Source organism: Ursus arctos, unplaced genomic scaffold (genome assembly GCF_023065955.2).
Source record: "Ursus arctos isolate Adak ecotype North America unplaced genomic scaffold, UrsArc2.0 scaffold_22, whole genome shotgun sequence".
Classification (NCBI taxonomy): Eukaryota; Metazoa; Chordata; class Mammalia; order Carnivora; family Ursidae; genus Ursus; species Ursus arctos.
Window position 1 is genome coordinate 31,013,095 of NW_026622897.1, and position 24,051 is coordinate 31,037,145.

Below are 24,051 nucleotides of genomic sequence, written 5' to 3' on the forward strand. Positions count from 1 at the left end.
ATGCGGTAGCCTGTCTCAAAGAGGGCCCCCAATGATCCCTGCCTCATAGCATTCTCAGTCTTCTGTAGCCCTTTTCCTCCACATTGAGTGGGGCTGATTTTCGTACATCATAGGATATCATGGAAATGGTGGAATGTGACTTTCAAAGCTAGGTCATAAAAGACACTGTGGCTAACATCTTGCTCTCTTCTGGATCACTTGCTCTGGAAGAAGCTAGTTGCCATGCTGTGAGAACACTCAAGCAGCCCTATGGGGAGGTCTATGTGGCAAAGAACTGAGACCTTCTGCCTACAGGCAGCAAAGAACTAAGGCCTCATGCTAATAGTCAGCAAAGAACTAAGGTTTCATGCCAATTACTGTGTGAGTGAGCATTCTTGGAATTGGATTTTCTAGCCCCAGGTCAAGTCTTCAGATGCCTGTAACTCTGGCCAACATCATAACTTCAACCTCATTAGAGACCCAAGCCAGAACCACCCAGGCAAGCTATCCCTGAATTCCTGATCTAAATGTTTATTGTTTTAAGCCATTAAATTTTGAGATAATTTGTTATACAGCAATAGGTAACCAACATACAATTTTAGAACTGATGATTGATTTTGCCAATGCCTTTTTTATGCATTCTTACATTTTATCCTCCCAAGAAGTCTTAAAAGTACTGTTATAGCAAATTAAGGCTAAAAGTAATTGCAGAGCTATGAAGCGCCTGAATTGGCCTTGAACCCAGATCTGTCTGCTGCCAAAGTCCAGTTTCTTAACCATTATACTGAATCATGCAACACCCTATTTTTTTTAAATGACCAAAGTAATTCTGCCAGAACAGATGCTTATCAGTCCAGCTATTGGTCTACAAGGATCCCTCATAACAGGAAATTTAAACTTTTAGGCAGAGTATTCAGTGTTTCAAAAGATTGCCTATGGTTTTACTAGCTTATTAACTACTGTGAAAAAAATAAGTACTTAATACAGCCAACATAAAATTCATACGGTCTGTATTAGGTGCTGGGTTACTCAATAACCTTCTCTCTCCATAGTCACTATGGGACTGTTATCTGAGGAAGTCATTATTCCAATACCATACATTAAATTAGACTAGTCTTATGAGTTGAGATTCAGCTGCCAATAGGAGGGTTCTTTTTAATCACCACACTTTTTTTCTTATTTAGGCCAAAAGCAACGTCAACTGATAATCATCATAAGCAGTGTAAGATCATCCTAAGTGAGAGAGAATTATCTAGCAGGTTCACAAGACCTCCAGAAAGAATAATTTCTAGGTTTTGCATTCCTAGCTCCCTATCATTTGTCTACAGAGGTGAGGAGTCCAGCAAGTGCTGACTGACAGAGGAGCAAAGCAACTTGTCAATAACACGTGAGAGGAAACAAATGTGGTTTTAAAATACTAATGATGATGGGACACCAGGTGGCTCAGTCGGTTAGGCATTTGCCTTCGGCTCAGGTCATGATCCCGAGGTCCTGGAATCCAGGACCAAGTGGGGCTCCCTGTTCAGCAGGGTCCCTGCTTCTCCCTCTCCCTCTGCCCCTCCCTCCTTCATGCTCTCTCTCTCTCAAATAAATGAAGAAAAAAATAAATAAATAAAATACCAATGATGATGAGTAACCTTAGCTAGCCCTTTTAAGTTTATAAAATCTCTTTACATATATTTGCTTTCAGGATACTTAATATTCTGTAAGAAATTATGACAATGTCAGAGGTGATGTAAATGTCAACTATTATTATAACTATGTTCTACGGAGGAGGAAATTAAGGCTCAAGGAAATCAAGTAAGTCACTCTAAGTCACTCTAGTCACAGAACCTGGAACTCAAATCTGGGGCTTGATTTCATACCCAATGCTCTCTGCAGAGACTACTTATGTGTCAATCATTTTCGTACATGTCACTCAGATGGCTTGCCGACAGTAGACCCTCAATGTATTTTAGCGCTACTGATAATGAGATGCAGGTCATAATGCAAGGGGACCAGGAAGGGGAAGTGGGTTTTCACGGAGGCAATCCTACTGCTTGCTTTACTTCCCTCCTTCCTTCTGTGAATATTGAACAAGCAAACAAGAGATTAAAAAGTAAATGAACTGTCATGAAACTAGATTCCAGAATGATGCCCAAATAGAGACACATTTTCTCATCTGCTTTGTTTCATTTTCCTTGTTACAAATGGTGTGACTGCTTCATGGAGAATTATGCATAATAAATGGATAATGTATTATAGGCATGTGGGTCATCTTGATACTCCTTCCTGCACATTTCATTTGAATAATCAGAGTGAAAGGTGGACTATGGCAGCATGGATATCTCTGGCTGGGCCCTTCCTTTCTGATCATTCTCATTTCAGTGCAGCACGGCTTAGGTAATAAACAGCTCACAAAAGCAGTTGCTTTCATTCAGTTCAGCTATATCTGAGCCCATTAATTAAAGCAGATTCCCAGATAGTCTCATGATACTTACATGAGGACTAGGTCGCATTCTATTTTAAGAGGTAGACTGCAATTTAAATGAAGGTGAGGGTCCCTTCTTTTTCCTTCCTTCTTCCTCCCTCCTCCCCACTCCCCTTCTCCCACAAGTAGCACAGACATTGTTTAATGCCTCATTGCTAACAGTAAAACCATCTCATTCAGAGTGCTTGCTCTGGGCTTTTCCTATCAATTTGTTTACATGAGTAAAGGTTTTTTGAAGAGCTAATAAACACTTTACCTGCATTCCCTTCATAGAAAAGTAGCATCTGAGCCTAAACACAGGGACAGTCTCATAAGTCCTGTGTGTGTGTGTGTGTGTGTGTGTGTGTGCGCACGTGCACACATGTGTTGTTTTGCAACTGTACCCAAGTGTGCATCCATTTTGTTTATAAGGTTACTTACAGAGAGATTACAGCTGTTTATCTTTTCATTCTTTCTTACTTTAGAAGGTAATATTTAAATACGTGCCTTTTCTTAACAAGGGGGAAAAACACACTGTGAGAGACCTTCAATTTACATTACTTTGTGTGGATGGAAACATATACTGATAAAGAAAAAAAGCACATTTCTATGAAAATATAAGTCTAGAAGCTGGTCTGAATTGTCCAGCATCAGTATTATTTCTTACTGATTATCATATTTAAGTTTTTTCTTTCTTTCTTTCTTTCTTTCTTTCTTTCTTTCTTTCTTTCTTTCTTTCTTTCTTTCTTTTTCTGTGTTTCATAAGGTTACCTTATTCTCACTAAAACCAAATTACGCTTTTTCTCCAAGGGAATTAAGTTTTTAGAACTATGTGTTCAAACTATTAATATCCAAAGGACTCATGGTGAACCCACAACAGGCAATTCTGATATAAATTGTACTCTCCATGTAAAAATATAGTCTTCAGCTATTAAGTACAACGGATGTGGTTTCTGAGTGCATGTTTAAAATGATTTAAATGCTTCATAATATATGACTAAACTTAAATGAATACACTTAAAATACTGCAAGCACATTCATTAATTAGAGTAACCTTTAAACTTCTATTGTTAACTAGAACCCCATTTTGAAATTTGGACTAAATTTTCCACGGCTTATTATAGTTATTATAGCTTATCATTGAGATGTGATATGCTGGAATTCCATAAGCACATACAAATTGTTCAGCCCTAATTTTCTCAACGGCCAGCCTCCCTTAGTATTTTCATATATTATTATACAGCCATTATGAAAGCATAGCATTATATTGAATTTGACAAATGGTTACTTTTTAACTATAGAACTAAAACAAGACTATAACAAATGTGTTCAAACAAAATGTGTTTGTAGACACTAGCCTACATTCTGCCCTGATGGTAAAGGCAGTCAATATGTTACTATCAAAGTTAACCGGCATTTGTACTTGCAATCAAATGATGTTATGTCTATGGAATATTCTCCCATATTATTTTTCTATGTGTCAACAAATGGATATTTGAAAGGATTCTTATAGAATTAGAATTGATCATGAGCGATAAGTAGAAAATGGAAGCAGAGCTCATCACAACAAGTTCACTCCTTAATCCTCCTCACCTATTTTATCCATCTCCCTACCCACCTCCCCTCTGGTAACTATCAGTTTGTTCTCTATAGTTAAAAGTCTGTTTCTTGGTTTCTCTCTCTTTTTCCTTTGCTCATTTTTTTGTTGTTGTTTCTTAAATTCCACATACAAGTGAAATCATATGGCATTTGCCTTTCTCTCACTGATGTATTTAGCTTAGCATTATACTCTCTACCTCCATCCATGTCATTGCAAATGGCAAGATTTCATTCCTTTTTATGGCTGAATAATACTCCATTGTATATGCCACATCTTTTTTTATAACACTGTATGTTAACTATACTAGAGTTAAAATAAAATTAAATAAAAACTTTAAAAAATAAAATATAAATCATGATACTTCATGACTGAAATATTGTGACAAATAAATCAAAACTGTGAGAATTTAATGAAATCAAACAATGTATGTTAAGCACTGTACCTTGCTCCTATTAAACATAACCATTTGAAATTTTAAAAAACAAAAGAAAAGAAAAAGAAAATGGGACCAGAATCTGTGGCAGAGGGGCGCCTGGGTGGCACAGCGGTTAAGCGTCTGCCTTCGGCTCAGGGCGTGATCCTGGTGTTATGGGATCGAGCCCCACATCAGGCTCCTCCGCTATGAGCCTGCTTCTTCCTCTCCCACTCCCCCTGCTTGTATTCCCTCTCTCTCTGGCTGTCTCTAACCCGTTGAATAAATAAATAAAATCTTTAATAAAAAAAAAAAAGAATCTGTGGCAGAGTTCCAGAGATTGGCTTTGTGACTTCAGAACTATTCTCACTAGGGGCACCTGGGTGGCTCAGTCATTAGGCATCTGACTTCGGCTCAGGGTGTGGTCCCAGGATCCTGGGATCAAGCCCCGCATCGGGCTCCCTGCTCCACTGGGAGCCTGCTTCTTCCCCTCCCACTCTCCCTGCTTGTGTTCCCTCTCTCGCTGGCTGTCTCTCTGTCAAATAAATAAATAAAATCTTAAAAAAAAAAAAAAGAACCATTCTCACCAAACAGTAAAAGCAAAATTCACAAAGATAAGTTATTCAGGACTTTTGAAAGAACATTACAAAAGATTAGGGATCATTCGTTTGTAAAACTTCACTTGAGTTGGTTGACTTGAAATCAATACGATAATTTTACAAAAATTGTCTTTTTAAATCCTTGCATCATGTTTTTAGAAAGAGCAAGACAACTTTATAACTTTAATAAACTGAGTATCACTTAAACATTGTGTGGGGACTTTGCTTCATTAGTTACTAAGCATCTGGGCTTTAGAGTTAGCTGGACCTAGTTCACACTTGAACTCTACACACAAGGCAGTAAACCTGGAGCAGGCTATTGATTCTTTCTCAGCCTTTATTTCTTCATTATGCAGATGGGGACCCAACAAACTTCAGAGGGCTTTTCTGAGGCTTAACTAATACATGGTATACAAAGGCTCTATACAGAGTCTTGGCACCCAGTAAAATACAAAATAAAAATTATTATAATGGCAGTGAGGCTACTTACCAAATTAGAAGTGGCCCAGTCATCAACAAATATTTAAATATGCTCATTTTTATTTTATTTCATAAATAACATCACTTCAAGTACCACATGATCTGTCACAGAACTCTGAAAAGGTAACACCTAACTCATGAAGAAGTTACCCAGTATATAAAACTAAGAGATCTCCTTCTCTGAGCAGTATATGACACACAAATGCACACACACCTGCAAAGAGTAATTCCTAATTTCCTGTAAATGCATAGCTATCCCAAAAGAAAATCTTAAGAGTCTACAATCATGTTTTCATGAAGGGGGTTAAAAATTGTAGATTCTACTCTGCTAACTCATGTTTCTTACCTGCTTAAAATACAACTCAGCTGATATGTTCCAACCAGCATCGATTTCTCTTCCACCCTAAAGCTCCCTCAGAACTTAAGGTAGCTTGAGGTTATTTTTTATTGTCCTTAAATATAATAATGTTCAGAGTCAGCTCTGACTTCTAATTTTAGTCACTGGCTTGATGGTTGACTTGGGATAATTATTTAAACCATCAGAGCTTTTGTTTTCTTATTCAGAAAATGGTCATAATATTTCAAGGATTTTGTGAGAGTTAAAAAGAAATTCATTTAAAAATATGCCACTGTTCTACACACAGTGAATTATGGTCTCTTTTCCTTAATGAACAGCAATGGCTTTGCGGGGTGTCGGGTTGACCAAGCTAACCTATGTTCCTAGAATCCCCCTTCTAGTGTGTTTCCAGGTACGGTGAGCTACAAGAGATATTTTTTTCAGGGAGTCAAAGAATGGAAAGTAGCAGCCATTTTTGTGACATACATATTCTCCCGATTATTTAATCAGACTCTAGGTCCACTGTGAAAATGTTTTACTGATGTAATTAAAGTCTCTAATCAGTTGACTTTAAATTAGATTATCTTGATGGGCCTCAATCAGTTGGAAGCCCTTTTGGAGACTGCTTTGCTTTCTGAGAGAGAAATAGACAGACACGCCTACCTGTGGATAACAAGCTCCAGCTTGTGTCCGTGGAGTTCAGTCTATTCATGATCGTCCCTTCCTGACTGCCTTATGGACTTTGAATTTCCCCCAAATTAATTACATAATATGAATTAAATAGAGAGAGAGAGAGATTCACTATATGTCCATATACAAAGAGTGATAGGTGTGTGTGTGTGTGTGTGTGTGTGTGTGTGTTTACACTACTGGTTCTGAACCCTGACTGATACAATATCCAATTTGATGACTATCTTTTTCATTTTATTTGGATACCACCACTGTTCCTGGTACACAGGTGCGATGCTGAATAGAAGAAAGGAAAATTTAGATTCAAAATGGAAGAATGTCCCAAGCCAATGCCTTAGCAGTATGCAAATGTCCCAATGTCCCAATGTCTTCACAGTATGTAAACATAGCCAGTAATTTAATCTTACATGTGCAAACGTGAATGAAATTGTCGCCACATTGTCTACTGCATAATAAAGGCTCAACAAATTTTATCCCTTTCCTTCTCTCCCTTCAGCTCATAAGATTTAGGAGGAATAAAATGAACTATGGCATACATTTTACTTTATTAATTTAGGGGATACCTTTTTAGAGCTTACTATGTGCCAAGCACTGTTAAAGGGATTTACAAACATTAACTCATTTAATCTAGATATCAATCCTGTGGCATAGATACTGTAATCATTCTATAGATGAAGAAACCTCAATAGGGAGGTTAGGTAACTTGCCTAAGGTCAGGTAGGTCGCAGATTAAAACCTGGGAGGTGTGGCTTCAGAGCCAATGTGTTTGGCCAGTATGCTACAGTTTGTATGTGAAAACAACAGAAATTTCTAAAAGTATAAATACAATATAAATATAAAATATTACTGTATTAGTTTGCTTGGGCTGCTATAATAAAATACTTCACAGACTAGGTGGCCTAAACAATAGAAATCCATTTTACCATCATTTTGGAAGCTCGAAATCCAGGTTCAAGGTATCTGCAAGTACATTTTTTCCTGAGGCCTTTCTCCTTGGCTTGCAAATGGCCACCTTCTCACTGTGTCCTCACACGGTCTTTCCTCTGTGCCTGTGTACCCCGGTATCTCTCTTCGTGTCCAATTTTTTTCTTGTTATAAGGACACCCATCAGATTGGATTAGGGCCCATGCTAACAGCCTCATTTTAATTTAATTATCTCTTTAAAGGCTACATTTCCAAATACAGTCACATTCTGAAGTACTAAGGGTTAAGGCTTCAACATATGAATTTGGGGGGAACATAATTCAGCCCATAACAATTACTGTTGCTGGTATATTATTACTGCTCTAATAATAACCTGCCTACATTAGGCATTCACTAACTGTACAGTGAGAGACTGAGCAAATGAATAGATAAGTGTGGAATAGCTCTTCCTGAGCTGCACTAGGGTCTCTGATCATTCCTCTATGATCTGAATTCTGGAAAACTGTAGATCATTTTGTTATTTCCTACCTAATCAATACCATATCTTATCTGGGAAGATTTTAAGAAACTGAAGAACTGGATGTTTATTTATTTGACTTTAAATTCTGCTGCTATTACCAGCCAAAGTGCCTTTTAACCCAGTGAAAATGTGGTCCTCAGAAACCTACGAGTTTCAAAGTTGTCATAAGAGAAATTAGTGCCTTGAGGAGCCTGAGAAATTTCCTCATAAGAAAGAGAGAAGTAAGGCAAAGGATAACTAAGAAGAAAGATAGCACCAGAGGGTTTTTCAAAATGTGTCTGAAGCTGGAACAATAGATAGGGGATAGGCAGGGTGGCTTGTAATTTCATTAACTGGAAGACTGTACCATTTTTACTGCTCTAAAGAAAGGAGACTCTCCTTGAGCATGGCGTTCCAAGCTTCATGTTCAAAGGATGGAACTGGCTAATTCAGCAAATGGTTCTCTGTTTTATAGGTGAGCAGCACAGGTGTAAGGACTATTTTCTCCAATATTCTAAGAATTGTTTTGCTTAACATATGGAAGAGAAACCCTGAAAGGTTATATAAGGGCCTACATGGAGGAGGAAAATGAAAGAAGCGTCCATTTACTGAGCACCTGCTATGTAGTCACTGAAATAGCTAATATTTATCACACATTTAATATTATCCAGTCACTCTGTTTTTCACAGGTTTGCTCATTTATCATCACAAGAAGCTTGTAAGGTAGATGCTATTATAATTCTCATATTACAGATGAAGAAAGGAATTTAGAGAAGTAAAATATCTTGACCAGGATATAAACAGGATTTGGACCCATGGAACATAACTCTAGAATGCCTTGCGCTTAAAGATCTTAAGACAAATGTCACCATTATCTCACTTGATAATCCCACAATACTCTCCACAAAAAACACTGCCATCATGCCAATGAAGAAACTAAGCCCAAAGAAGGCTGGATAATAATTTGCCTTCATCACACTGGAAGTAAATCACAGAGCTGGAATTCCAGGCATTTGTAACCCCAAACTCCTTTTCCAAGCATGCTTTTCTCTGTGGTTCTCTCAGGACTAGTGATCGAGAAAAATAACAGCAACATTAAAGCATCATTTCATTCTTTGGCTAAGAAAGCACTGTATCCTAAGTAAAAGGGTATTTCTGACTAGAATATTTATAAAGGTTAATGAGAAACAAAATGAACTGAAAACCAGCAGGGAAATAGTCCCAGCTGCAAATACCAAACTTATACATATCTAACTATATAAGAAAATATTCCAAGCAGAAAGTCAAATTTTTTCATCAGATGCAGGTGAATCAGCTAAGCAACATTTTTACCATTTTCTATCTGTGTTTTGAGGTTAACTGAATGTTGGCAAACTAACTCTACCTAATCAAATATTGTTAGGTTATGACGTAGGTGCTCAAAAGGGAATTGAAGACTCAACTGCCACACTGAGGAACTTCTCACAAAATCAAGAAAAATAAATCTGTGGTTTCTCTCATCTTCTCCATTAAAATTATAAGGGTGTTTTAGGTTTTTTTTTTTTTGTTTGTTTGTTTGTTTTTTCCAGAAGGTGGAAAGGAGATAAAGAGGGATGGAGTCACTTATACCTCTTTTTAATGGAAGCAGGCTTCTGGAAAGCTGGCAGCATGCACCTGATAGAGGCCTCCTTTTCACCACATGTACTGTGTGCTCATGATTCATAAGCGAAGGCCCTGGTGGCATCTGTGAGCATCAGGTTGGGCAGCCTTGATGATCACAGTGATCACAAATCTTCAAGTTTGGGGAGGGACCAGAGTGACATAATAGCATTGATCCAAAGTGAGCAGAGAATCCAGGGCAAATTCCCTTGGCCCGTGAAACATCTCTCAACAGGTTTCAAATCACTCTCTACCTGCCATGGTTGCTGGGTTGCGTCCATCTGTTAAGCTCTCTTTTATGAAGCCAGTTCTCTCTTATACTTATACAAGGAAAATGAAAATCAGAGGCGGTCGTATAGGTCACAGAGCTGGCAACTAACAGGATTCCTTGTCTATCAGACTAATGGCATCTTCTTTGTTAGCCACATCTGCCCTAATTTATTACAGCTCCCTACTTATCAGACCCAAGACATTTCAGTGTCCTAAACACCTAAAAACACTGCCATCCAATGTCACTGTCTTTCTCCTCTTTCTCCCCTTACTTCCCTATGGCATTCATCATCCTGCCTTCCCTATTCCTGTTAATGTCACAGACTTTATACTATGTCGTGCAGGCTCAAAATCAGAGGCAGATTCAACTCACCTCCTTGTCAAGTCCTGCTAATTCTGCTGCTACAATATCTTCAGAAATCATTCCATTCTAAGCATCCTAATTGCCAACATTAAGTTTAGGACACCATCTTCTATCTGCATTTAAACTATAACCAGGGCTTCCTAATCTCTCCCCTCTCTTCTAGCCACATTGCATTCTAATTCATCCTTCCTCAAATCTATCCTTACGTGGCATCCAGATTAACACACCATCCTTAACATGTCATCCCTAACATAACATGCCTTCCTAACATGTCATCACATCACTCTCCTGATCAAAAACTTTTTATCCAAAACTTGTCTAAGTGATTTCTCCTGTATCCCACCTCATTTTAGAAGTCATAAATCAAATTTTCCATGAATATAATATAAGTTGGGTGTGATCTTTTTAAATTCATTAATTTTGCTTATAACTTTTAAGTGGTACATCTTATTTCTCTTAATTTTCCTATCTCCGACCCTCCTATTTGTAATTTGATATGAGGCCACATCACATTTTCTCAGCTTTTATGATATTTAATAGTTTCTTTACCCAACAGGTAATCCATAAATATTTATTTCCACTGGGTCCAACTTAATCAAATAGACCAGAATTAAAGTGTCAAGGCCTGCCTAGAGCTAAATCCTTAAATTTAACACATAACACATTTTGATGCATCTGCTAACTGCTAGGCTCTGAGTGAGATGCTTAGGAAGAAGAGGGAGTAGGACACATGTATGGGTCCTGCTGTTAACCACATCCACTCCAAGGGGAAACAAGTGAGGATAAAATTATTAGACCAGGTAGAAACACAATGAGTCACACTCAAGGAAAGAAAACCAAGATGGGCCGGAAGAGAGAGACAAATCAATGTCTTGGGAAGGCAAACTGACTTTCTTTAAGCCAGCTCCCTGATGGACTGCCTGATCCATTACGTTTTAGAGAGCTGGGAATAAATAGTATGAGAGTTCTATCTGACATTCATTTTTGAGGAAGTACACATTGCTTTTGTCTTTCCCTACAAGTTTCCTTCATGTGGACAGTGTAAAAATGGCATCCCCACTTTCAAGCTGAGCAACATGCTTTCATCACATGGGCCCTAGCAAGGAGAAATCACAGGGGGCAAACCAGTTTTCTAATGTAGGGAAACTCACCCTTAACAGGTTAATACAGTAGGAGCTCATGTGAGAGGGATAAGAAAGGGGGCACATTACAAAGGCTACACTATCGCAAGTAATTCATATAGTTGTGTTAAAATGGAAATCGCATAAATATTAGATGTGTGCTTTTCCGGGTAAAGGCCTGCAGACCAAATTGCCAACAGGAATGAATTTTAATGACTAGTTTATAACCTCTGAGATGCTTGAAAATCTAACAAAGTTGTAGTTAAAATGTAATACTATTATAGCATCAGGGCAATTAACAATTCTGCAGGGAACGTTCCCGGCCGAAAATTTAAGTTTGCCTCACATTGGGAAACTAAGCTCTTTCTGGTCATTTAAGATAGAATGTGTCTAATTTATTGATCTGTAAATGTTACCAAAATATTTGACCCCAAATATTGAATCATATTACTAAACAATTCAGTCTCTCCGTGGGATAAATGTAAATATCAACATAAAAACTGACATTTCTACTGGTTTACAGTTTCCCGTTTTTATGAACACAGTCATTTCTTTTTAAATCACTTGGGTCTTGAAAGCACAGTTAGGAAAACATTACAGACCCAAAATGCAGGTGCCAACAGAAGCGTTAGGTCACGGAATGGCTGCTTTGCAGCCTGAGCACAGCTTCATTTTCCATGTTCTAATGTGAAGTCCCTCGGTAGCACCTCCATTAAAACGTATGGTTTGGTAATGGTTTGCTTATTAGTACGAGAGCAACTCCTGATATTATATAGACTTGTAAAGAGTTAGTCATGACTGCTCTTAGCTTTCACTAAGATCAAAAACTATATCTCATAAACCTGTGGACGATAGGGAGTGAAAAGAAAATGGCATTTAAATCCCTACCTCGAAATATTCTTTTTCCTGTTCAGAGAACATGAAATCAATGCTTCATGTAAAATCAAAACTAAATTTATCCCTCAGACCCAGGGCTGACCACGTACAAAGGAAGCATACAGAGCCGTATATATATTCTTAAAATTCCAAATTTCCACCATTTAAGTTATTCTTTAGATTAAAGCAGCTTGTCTTCAAAAGGTCTCTCTTAAAATAAAATTATATTTTCTCTGGTGAGTCACCCATCTACACCCTTCTATTAGCATATTTTAATGCCAATTTTATGTCTCAGTCTTATAAGACAGAAGGACTCTAAGAGATTGACTGCAGAATAGGTAAGTCTTGTTTCAGAGCAAAGAGGCAGAAAGCAATGGACTGGAACATGGCATGAGGGTAAACCAAGAAGGCAGTTAAAGATCAGGTTAGAACCATTAACAGTGTAAGCCCTGAGTGCAGGAGAATGCTTAAGGAAAAGTGATTTCCATGGGAATATGGGGCGCACAAACAAAATGTACCCAATTTGTAATACTGCCCAGAGGCAACCATGCTAAATTCTCCATGAAACCTTAAGAAGCCATAGGGAGTAAAATGTACATGGAATATTAGCTATAGAGTGATCTACCAGTAAAAAATGCCCCAATTAAGGTGTTTGGCATTGGTCCTAGAATCCAATGTTGGGAGAGGCAATCTGCCATGAGCTGGTCGTACTAAGAAGGCAAAATCTGAATGCTCTTAAGCATTTCTCAGAATTGTTTTGCAGTGAGCAACCATGAAGGATGAAAACAGTCTCCCTCTGGGATTAAGAGCACACTGTTTACTTTTAGCTACAAGATGGTGAATTCCCCAAATTTGATGGTCCTTGGCCACAATGAAATCTGAATATATTCACAGCATCCATGTGGGTCCTTATCACAATGCCCTGGTGGGACTCGAGGGACAGGGGGAGGGCAAGAAGAACTGCCCCACCTGCTGATGTTCATGATGCTTGCTGTACCACGAGTAATAAAAAGTTCGTTGTCTCTTACCCAGCAGCCTTGTGTCTTCTCAGCATCCATTAAAACAGACTAACAAGTAGAGTTAAATCTCAGACCTCACACCTAGGAACTGCTCAACAAAAGCAGCCATTATTATTTTTAAAAGTACGCATTTCAACAACTCTAGGAGAAGATGTACTAAGGAAGAACTAAGTATACATTCCAGCAGTTGAAAATAAGGATAAAGGTTTTAAAATATAATCTTTACACTGCAGTACAGTAAAATTCGATTAAGCAATCAGTGACTAAAGATTATTCCTTCCTCCTATCAGTGTAAAAGTACAAAATCAAGTCTACCTTTACTGTCAGCTTCATGTACAGCCTTATACAATTCGGGACTCCTTATTACTCTAAAATTTTGCTTCCTTTATTAGCATAGATAGGATTTCTTACCATTCTTAGAAGTAATAAAAACAAATGCTAATATGCCTCCCACTGTTCTAAATACTGTGTAATTATTAACAATTCAATGCGTATATAGTATCTCTATGAGGTAAGTACTATTATTATTACCCCTATTTTACAAAGAAAATGAGGCACAAAGAGGTTAAATAACTCGCTCTAAGAAGCCAGCTGATAAACAGCAGGGCAAGGATTTGAACTCAGGTAGTCTGGCTCCAAAGACTGTGCTTTTTTTTTTTTTTTAAGATTTATTTATTTACTTATTTATTTTAGAGAGAGAGTGAGAGAGAGAAAGTGAGAGAGAGAGTGGGGAAAAGGGAGAGAATCTTCAGGCAGACTCCCCACTGAGCACAGAGCTCAACACAGGGCTTGATCTCAGGACCCTGAGATCATGACCTGGGCCGAAACCAAGAGTCAGACACTCAATGGACTGAGTCACCCAGGCACCCAAAGACTGTGCTCTTAACTAGTGCATTATAAGTCTTTTTTTTAATTAATTAATTTATTTGTTTGTGCGAGTGATCACAGAGGGGCAGAGGCAGAGGGAGAGAGAATCTTAAACAGACTCTTCACTGAGCGCGGAGCCGGAGCCTGACCAGGCCCAATCTCACGACCCTGAGATCACAACCTGAGCCATAACCAAGAGTCAGATGCTCAACTGACTGAGCCGCACAGGTACCCCCATTATAAGTCTTTCTAGAAAAAAATTTTGTTAATTATGGGCTGAAAAAGGAAAACAGTTTTGAATACCTCTTGTGCCATTTTTATAAAATTATTTCATATAAACTTCTCCTTGCAGAGAAAATATTATCAGCATTTTTACAGATAAAGAGGACACATAATTCTGCCAAAATCACAGAAATAGGAAGTGGGAGAAATCAGAATTTGAGTTCAGCCTTCATATATTCCAAACCCTGTGTTCTTTCTATTGCACAATGGTGCCTTCAAGACATTTAAAGAAAAGGCTATGGATATAAGACAATTTTTTCCAAATGAATAATATAAGTCCTTTTTGACTTAAACCGAAATGGAAACAAATGGGAACTGTTCAAGTGACAAGGTAATCTTGTCATTAGATGCTTCCTATATCATCTGAAGGTTTTTTTTAATATGCCTGACTTTGTACAGGGGAATTCCATTCCCTGAGTATTTGCCAATCGAGTTACTGCTCTTCCATTTTAACAGGCACTTTGTTTTTAACCCCATACTTTAGCATCACATAATTGGCAGTGCACTGGATCCTGTGACTAACTCTTTATTAAGTATCTATATTATACTGGTACTTTAACCTGTCTGGGGCTCACTTAACATGACGGAATAGTGGAGCTTGAGGAGATTCCAGAAACAATTTAATCTCTCATCTTTGAGAAAGTCAGGGTCCAGAGAGGCAGCTGACCTGCCCAAGATTACACGAAGAGGTAAAGGTAGTTCTGGGTCCAGATCACTGAATCAGCTCATCACTGAGATCTCACAAGACCTCCATTCCTGTACTTCTGGGAACTTGTGAAATTCTTCATCTCCCAAAGTTTACATCCATCATAAAATCTCTCAAAATGACATCTTTTGTCCTCAACTTCTTTAAAAAAGTTTCCCAAACTAAATCAAAATATTTTTTGCAAGTATAGAAAAATGAAAACTCACATATCCAGTATCTAGAGCCACTAGCTGCTAACACTACATTTGTGCTCACTGGGCTTTGGTTTTATGTATTTACATATGAGTATGTTCGTGTACATGTGTATGTGTGTGCATGTATACATACATGTACACAAACATATTTTTGTGCATGTACAGTCAATTCATGACACTTGATATAAATGTGTTCCATAAAGTCACTGCAAACACTAAATTAGCGAATACTGAGCCATTGATCTAAAGGGAAATACAAGATTAGGTTCCTGTGAGCCTCTGGTTAAAATATTTTCATCAACCAATCAATATATAACCTTGTTTCATTTGTATTTCTGTTTAAACTTACGTTATTTGATATTATTGTAAATTCAGTAACAGTGAACTCAGAGCCAGTGGCTGTAAAACTCATGCCAGAAGGAAGTTTATCTAACATAGGTATTTTCTCCATAAGGCACAACACAGCCTTCTTGAATTCAGGAAGACTAGACAGCACTATAGTATTATGCTTGGGGGCCATTTTAAAGAGGACAAACAAAAAGCAAAAAATAAATAAATAAATAAATAAATAAATAAATAAATAAAGTGGCACTAAACATATGATAAAAATGACACTTATTTACAGTATGAGAGCTGAGACAGAGAGATGCCTTGTTGACCTCAGCTGGGCACACGCATTTCAGGATAGACAAATTTTTCATCACTTGGCACATGTCTGCAAATGACCATGAAAGCACCGTTAAGTATTGGTCTTAGGGTTACAAATAAATTAACCAGTAGGCAAATTTTCAAGGATGGAATCCATGCATAATGAGGCTCAGCTGTATCTATTTAAATTAAACCACTTAAATTAAGTAGCAAACCATATGACATTTTACACTAAATACGTCAAAGCTGGTGAATTTTGCGCAGTGTAGATCTAAAGCAAAAGTTTACATCAATGCACAAAAATATTTTGAAAATTTTTATAGCCTGAGGGTTCACAAACCTCACACTGTGAGGACCATAACTATCTTTTTTTGGCCTCTTTGACCCGCCTAAGCCACAGCATACCATTCTCAAGTTCATGACCTTCCTAACAGGTAGGGCCAACTGCAGACACTATCTCAGATATTCCTGGAATGATCAACAAAACAGTTAAGTACCTCAATTATCTCTAGGTGCCAATAGCAAAGTTATCCATACGCCTATCTGCCAATGTCCTTTTTATGTCAATTTTGGATTTCATCCTTTGATATACGCTATTTCCCTGAGCTGATCCCCAGTGTCCATGGACCTGACATTTTTCACAATTGCTCTAAAACATGTCCCAGACACTGCAGCGATACTGTGGACTGCAGTAAAGCAGGAAGCAACCTTACTCTGCACCTCAGTCTTGAGCACTGTTTCTGTTTATGCTATATTGCTGACATGGCCAAAAGCTAGAGCCTCAGAAGCTAGAGCCAAAAGCAGGTACAAAGCATCAGCATTAGTTTCTAATCAAGGCTATCCTTTGGTTTAGCAAGAACTATTGATCATCCCTGGTTTCACCAGGTTTCTGTATCATCCCCCAGACATCATCGTTGAGGAGCAAGGTTGCTGATGACTGCGTGGGAATAAAACACGGAGAGGAAGCATTGATTCTGATCTAGTAAAACATGTATTTACTGAGACAGAAAGGACTTCAGGATTTTAGATTATCTGGATTCATCGTTGATGATAACAGAAGTCTCAGGGTTCTTATATGACTTCTGCTTGGTTTAGCTGATTTGGAGAAAGCTTCTGAGGGCAACTGGCACCATAACTGAAAACTATCTTTGGCTAAAGAGTTTAACAAGGAAAACTTCAAACAAAGCCACTAGCCTCTGCCTCCTCCAGCACCCTCTGGCAGTTTCCCCATTATACCATGAGCCCTTACACAGCCTGCTTTTGTACCTGAAAGTCCTTTGTGTCCCTTCATCAGCTGCCTTTCTCTTTACTCTTTGTCCGAACGACTGAACTCCTCCCAGCCACACACAAACACACACACACACACCGATCTCCAGTACTCCATGACCCTGTGCTCCCCTCTGTCACAGCATCCTCCACCCTGGGTTGCAATCCTTTGTCCACCAGTCCGTCTCTCACACTAGACTGTGAGCCTTTTGAAGCCTGGTAATGTCCGTGTCTTGTTCATCATTTAATCCTCTGTGGCTAGCACAGTACTTAGTACAGAAAAGAGCTCAAGGAATATTTGATGCATGAAAGACTGAAAAAACGAATGAGTGAATTTGAACTTTCACTCGCTCTAATTAGAAGTACCATTTGTCCCACTGGAATGTGTAACCTCTTATTTTATAAATTTGGCATTCTTTTTTTTTTAAGATTTTATTTATTTATTTGACAGAGATAGAGACAGCCAGCAAGAGAGGGAACACAAGCAGGGGGAGTGGGAGAGGAAGAAGCAGGCTCATAGCGGAGGAGCCTGATGTGGGGCTCGATCCCATAACGCCAGGATCACGCCCTGAGCTGAAGGCAGACGCTTAACCGCTGTGCCACCCAGGCGCCCCGTGCCACCCAGGCGCCCCTATAAATTTGGCATTCATATAATTAATTCATAAATTTGGTTTTCTTTAAATGCTTGCATATTTTCCCTATCTCCTTGGCTTTCCTCAGTTCCTCCATTCAGGAAGGAGGCTAGATATTAACTTAAGCCAGTTTATTTTTAATTATATGCAAAGTGCAACTTTCCCACATGGCCATAATGCCCCTGTAGGGCAGAGATGCTCCGAACAAGCACCGCCTCTGGGGTGCACAGGAAGACGCAGCCAGGAAATGGCTGCTAATCAACTCACACAACTTCATCACTCCTCAGCTGACTTGGAGGAGTGCTCCATGCTGACTTCTCCTCCTGGAAGGTCACATATGTCCTCTCGATCCGCCGAGCATCTGAGTGCATGTGTGCCTCTTGGGGGAAGTTGACATAGGTCCTAATGAATCAATTTGAGTGAGCGAGGTCTGGGACCCATCATTTGACTTCAGCCACACTTCATCCTTCATGAATCACAAGTGAGCTGCACCAAGTTTTTTTTTTTTTTTTTTTCAAAGGAATGAAATGTTTTTAACCATTCTGAACAAATCGGTCTCACCAGGCTCCAAAGTGCTCAAACATTCAACTCATTTCTCATAATCCATAATTAAGCCCAAGACCTACTTGGAATGATAAAGAATGATATTTGTACATGCTCAGCAACATTAGCATGGGAAGAGTAAACAGGGAAATTGGATACAGCAAACTCAGCTTCTCAAGGTGAATAAACATATGGAATGATTTTTCTGGCCAAGCATTTGGAGCCAAGGGCAGTTAAAAAAACGCTGGTGACATTTGCCTGGTTTCCAGAAACTTTTAGGTGAGAATTAGATGAACTAAATAAAAATCATGTTAAAAAAATAAGTAAATTAGACCCAGCAAATAGCTGCTCTGCCATAGATTTCTCTTTTTTTTTTTTTTTTTTTTTTTGCAGGATGGGTTTCAATAAATAACTGATGACAGTCACCATCCTCTTGAACTAACATTTATTTGGTGACCTCCAAGTGCCAGGTGCTATGCAAGGAAACTGTATAAATGCCATCTCATGTGATTCTTCCAACAACTGTTCAAAGTAAGTGTAATTAATTCACCTTTTACAAATGAAGAAACAAGCTCAGAAAGGTAATTGACTTGCCCCTGATCAAAACTATCTGTATTACTCTGTCAAAACTTGCATGTACTTTATCAACTTTGGTTATGAATCAATCATCTTATAATTTCTAAAGATGGGAAAAGATTCTTTCAGGATGGGCAGACACCAAAACAGAGAGAATCCCTGGGAGATGTCAATATCTGAACACATTAATACATACTGAGCTTAACCACCAACACCTATAAACTAAGCATCCACCAACACCTATAAACTGACCTTTATTTGCCACCAGCTACATCTCCAGCTGAGTTCTAACTGCTCATAAAACACCTCTACTTGCATGTTTGCCCATAGCCTGGAGTATGACATCCCCAACCAGGTGACCTTCTTAGCCTCCTCATCCTGGAGAAATAGGTAATCTGTATATATAAGGATTAACCCATGAGCCAGGGTTAGGTGAAGAAAAACAGTGCACAGGGAAACAAGAATTTAAAATGTAGAGCCTACTTGTCTGCACTTGAGAAGTGCCTTTTAAAAACCTGTTGTGTTTCTGCCATGTGTCTTGAAAAAATGGCAAGTTTCCTGTATTTCCATAGTCTGACCTCCAGTACTTCTGACCTTGGAACCAACTCCTCTCTCCTGTGTATTCTAACCTCATTTCAGTTGGTGGTGTCTATTCCTACCCTAACAGGATGACCTGAGTACAGGTCCTGATTGTTCCCTCCCCAGATAGTTTGTTTTCAAGTTCTTGACTGGGGGCACCTGCGTGGCTCAGTTGGTTAAGTGTCTGCCTTGGGCTGAGGTCATGATCCTCATGTCCTTCCTTCAAGCCCTGCGTAAGTCTCCCTGCTCAGTGGCAAGTCTGCTTCTCCCTCTCCCTCTGCCCCCCCCCGCCCTACTTGTGCTCACTCTCTCTCTCAAGTGAATAAATAAAATAAATAAAAATAAAAAATAAAGTTCTTGACTTGCACTTCACCCATCTCCAATCAAAACAACAAAGCATTAACAACTTATTGCTATTTAGGGCTTCTTCTCTGCCAGTCAAGCTATAATCTTAATATATACATATATATATCATAATATTTACATTTTATAGATGATGAAATCAAGATACAAATATGTCGAGTAATTTGCCCGATGTCACACACGTATGTATGAATCCAGAACTGGAACCTGCTACTCATCCTGCTCTAGAGCTCATGCTTTTAACCATTGCTCCACAACGCCTCCCATTGAGTAGAAAGACACCAAACCTAACCCCTGAAAACTGATGGCTATAATAATTATTCTTCCAGTCCCAGGCCAGAATTCTTTGAGATACTTTTGGACCACATCCCTCCTTCATCCCCTATAGCCATTTGTCATCCAGTACTATAATTCTTCCATACAAAACTTCACTTTATTCGTCATTTTCTTTCTAGCTCTTCCTAACCATCATTATTACAATACCATTCTAACTAGTCTCCCCAATTTTAGGTTTTTTTTCCTCCTGCTCCAATCCATCCTACAAACTTGCCCATTTAATCTTCTTAAAATATCATATTTATCAGATTGAAGTCTGAAGATGTATAGTTCTTAAGGAAAAGATTTAAAGGGGATATAATAGTTACTTTTAATCACTTGAAAGACTATCAAGTGAAAAAGGAATTAGTTCTACTTTGTATTTCAGAGAACAAAATCATGACGATCCAAATGGAATGGGGAGGTGAAACTTGAAAAAAAAATTAATCTTGATATGATGAAGTAATTTTTATCCTTTAAAGCCATTCAACAGTGGAACACTTTGCATATTACATTGTGATACCCCACTAATGTGTTCACTCAAGCATAGAGTAAATGACCACTTGCCAGAGATATTTGTATGCCAGGAGGTTGGATCCAATCAGCTCAAATATCTCCTACAACTTTGGGTTTTTTTGAAATTCTGTAATGAGTCCCTGTTCAAAGGCCACCAATGGCTCTCAAATTCACCTCTTACTACCCATCAACCTTGCACCTCAATACTTCCCAGCATAAGCCTCCAGTTGAGGAAAGAAAATTAGTACAGACACACCAAGCTTATCCCCCAGCTCTATGCTTTTGTTTAAGCAGGTTGACCCGCCAGAATCCCTGTCTCCACACCCTCTACCCCATCAAATCATCTTCTTTTGTTAGTAATATAATACTCCTCTTAGAATTTCACCAAGATACATATTATCTCATTTTGCGCTTTCTCTCCCTCCCTTCATTCAAGTCCTTATTCACCCACAGAGCCTGCCTTGAAGAAAGTATTCTATACTATATATACACTAAACTATATTCTTTTCTATACTGACACCTCTTATATGAGCTCCTAATTTTGGTTTCACCAAAGAATTTAAAAGTTTGCCTGAAAGTATATTCAAATTGTTTTTAAGATTTTATTTATTTATTTGACAGAAAGAGAGAGAGCACAAGCAGGGGGAGTGGCAGACAGAGGGATAGGAAGAAACAGGCTTCCCGCTGAGCAGGGAGCCTGATGTAGGGCTCCATTTCAGGACCCTGGGATCACAACCAGAGCCAAAAGCAGACGCATAACCAACTGAGCCACCCAGGCACTCCTGTATTCAAATATGTATGTGTAAACGTTATATGTGCTATTTTCTAGTAGATGTAATTAACCTTATATTTTATTAGAAACTCAAAGAGATCTTTGTACCAAAAACATTAAGAAACTTTTTGTTTTTCTAGTCACCCTTCAAAATATATCATTTATTCTCTCTCTTTCATATTTTTCCGTTTGTATTCCGCCCTACAATTCGAGAATTGTAATTCTCTTGAGGATAGAGACTTTTTTTTTTTTTTTGCTTGTTAACCAGCGGCTGTGAATTCTTTTATAAAGGGAGAGCATCATGTCTGTAGCCCAAGTACCTGGTACCTAGCAGATACTTTAGAAATGCTTGTGAATGAAGGCCTGAAAGAATGAATGTCATATTCCCTACTACAGCAAATTTCATTTAACTCTGGTAGCTCTCAGAATATTCTAGATTGGACCTGGAGTCTTCAAAATAATCACTTAGAAGTAGGCTTCTTGGGGCGCCTGGGTGGCGCAGTCGTTAAGCGTCTGCCTTCGGCTCAGGGCGTGATCCCGGCGTTATGGGATCGAGCCCCACATCAGGCTCCTCCGCTAGGAGCCTGCTTCTTCCTCTCCCACTCCCCCTGCTTGTGTTCTCTCTCTCACTGGCTGCCTCTGTCAAATAAATAAATAAAATCTTTAAAAAAAAAAAAGAAGTAGGCTTCTTAATTCTTACTGTACACCTGACATATATAAATATATCATTGTGTTTTGTCAAATTCATCTGCCAGATTATCTGTTTGGGACATTGTAATGTTAGAACTAACTCCACTCACTTGATTTCCTGTTTAAGTGAAGCATCTTTGATATACTTCTGATCATTATATGTCTGTCCCTCTCCTATACTTCAGTGAAAGACCCTAGACATGGAAGTATATAAAGAAGCTCAAAGGGATCTACGGTGATCACCCATGAGGACCACAGAAAGAACATCCTGGAGGCACAGCCTAGGAAAAAAGTCATTTACCACACAATGGCTGATAGGTTCACCCTGGCTCCATTCCACTCTCATTTACTGGCTTAAAAAATAATAATAATGAAATCCAATTTGGTTCTCTATTCTTAGATAGGTGCTCAATGGAAGATCAATTACGAGGCTTGCCCTTAAGCTCCTAGGAGAGTTCTGGGCACCTATTAGTTTCATTTTTAATATGGATGATGAACTGAGGGGAAATTGGTTCCTTAACATTGTCAACGTAGCTCTGTGCTGAGTACACCATCCAACATTTTATTTTATTTTATTTTAAGGATTTTATTTATTTATTCATTTGACAGAGATAGAGACAGCCAGCGAGAGAGGGAACACAAGCAGGGGGAGTGGGAGAGGAAGAAGCAGGCTCCTAGTGGAGGAGCCTGATGTGGGGCTCAATCCCATAATGCTGGGATCACGCCCTGAGCCGAAGGCAGATGCTTAACCGCTGTGCCACCCAGGCGCCCCCACCATCCAACATTTTAAAGTGCACTCTCTCTTCACAGAGAACATTGAAGGCAGTGAACTCATTTTTGTAGCAATTCTTTAATAATGGTGTCTGTTATGTTAACAAGAAGAGAGAATGGCTGACTTCTGTTAAAATTTTTCTCTTTACAATAGAAACCATTCTATTTTAAGTATCTAATATTAACATTCACTGAGCACCAACAGTGAGTGGAAACTGTATTGCATATGGACACATTCTCCTTCTCAGTTGCTGTGCTATATTGGTCAACAACAGAATAATTAAGTAAGTGGCAGACTTGCAAATTGAATATATAAAAAGACACAGACCCAGTTAAGCCTAGAAATGGTCTACAGAAAAAGCAAACTGTCTAGCATCAAAACGCACATGCTTGAGCACTGAACCCTATGCCTGGGAACCTCCTGAAATTGTTTTCTTTCTTTTCTTTTTTTTCGGCATCTGGTACTGACTTTGTAGGTAGGGACCAGACGCTTCAAAGCAATATGTGCTTATTGGTGACAAGTCAAGTCTTGTCTGTTATTTCAGAATGGTGATAAGAACAACCATCACTACTAGTAATAAACTGCATTATGCTTTCTTATGTGTTTTGTAACTCAAACCTCCCAACTCTGATGAGCTAGGGTTTGTTGCAGATGAAGAAACTGAGGTCCATTGTAACTTGCTGGGGATCACACAATGGCAAAGATGGAAATTCAACTTAGGTCTTATGATTCCAAATCCTATCCATTTCCCATAATTTTAAGGATCCTCAGAAAGCACATATTTGTTTTGAGCCCCTGTATGAGCAAGTCACTGATCTCGTACTTAGGAATGGAAAAGCATAAAATTGTATAATAAATAATGGCTCCTCTCAAGAACCTTACAATTTAGTAGGAGTAGTAAGAGAAATAAGACATGACCATCAATATCTTTGACACACGGAAGTGTGAAATAAATGACACATGAGCTTTTCAAATCAGCAGTCATGTACAATCAGAAGAAGAAGGTAGCATGTGGCAAAGGTTTCCTGGGGAAGGTGGTGGATAAACTGAACAAAATTTAGTAATGCACAGAG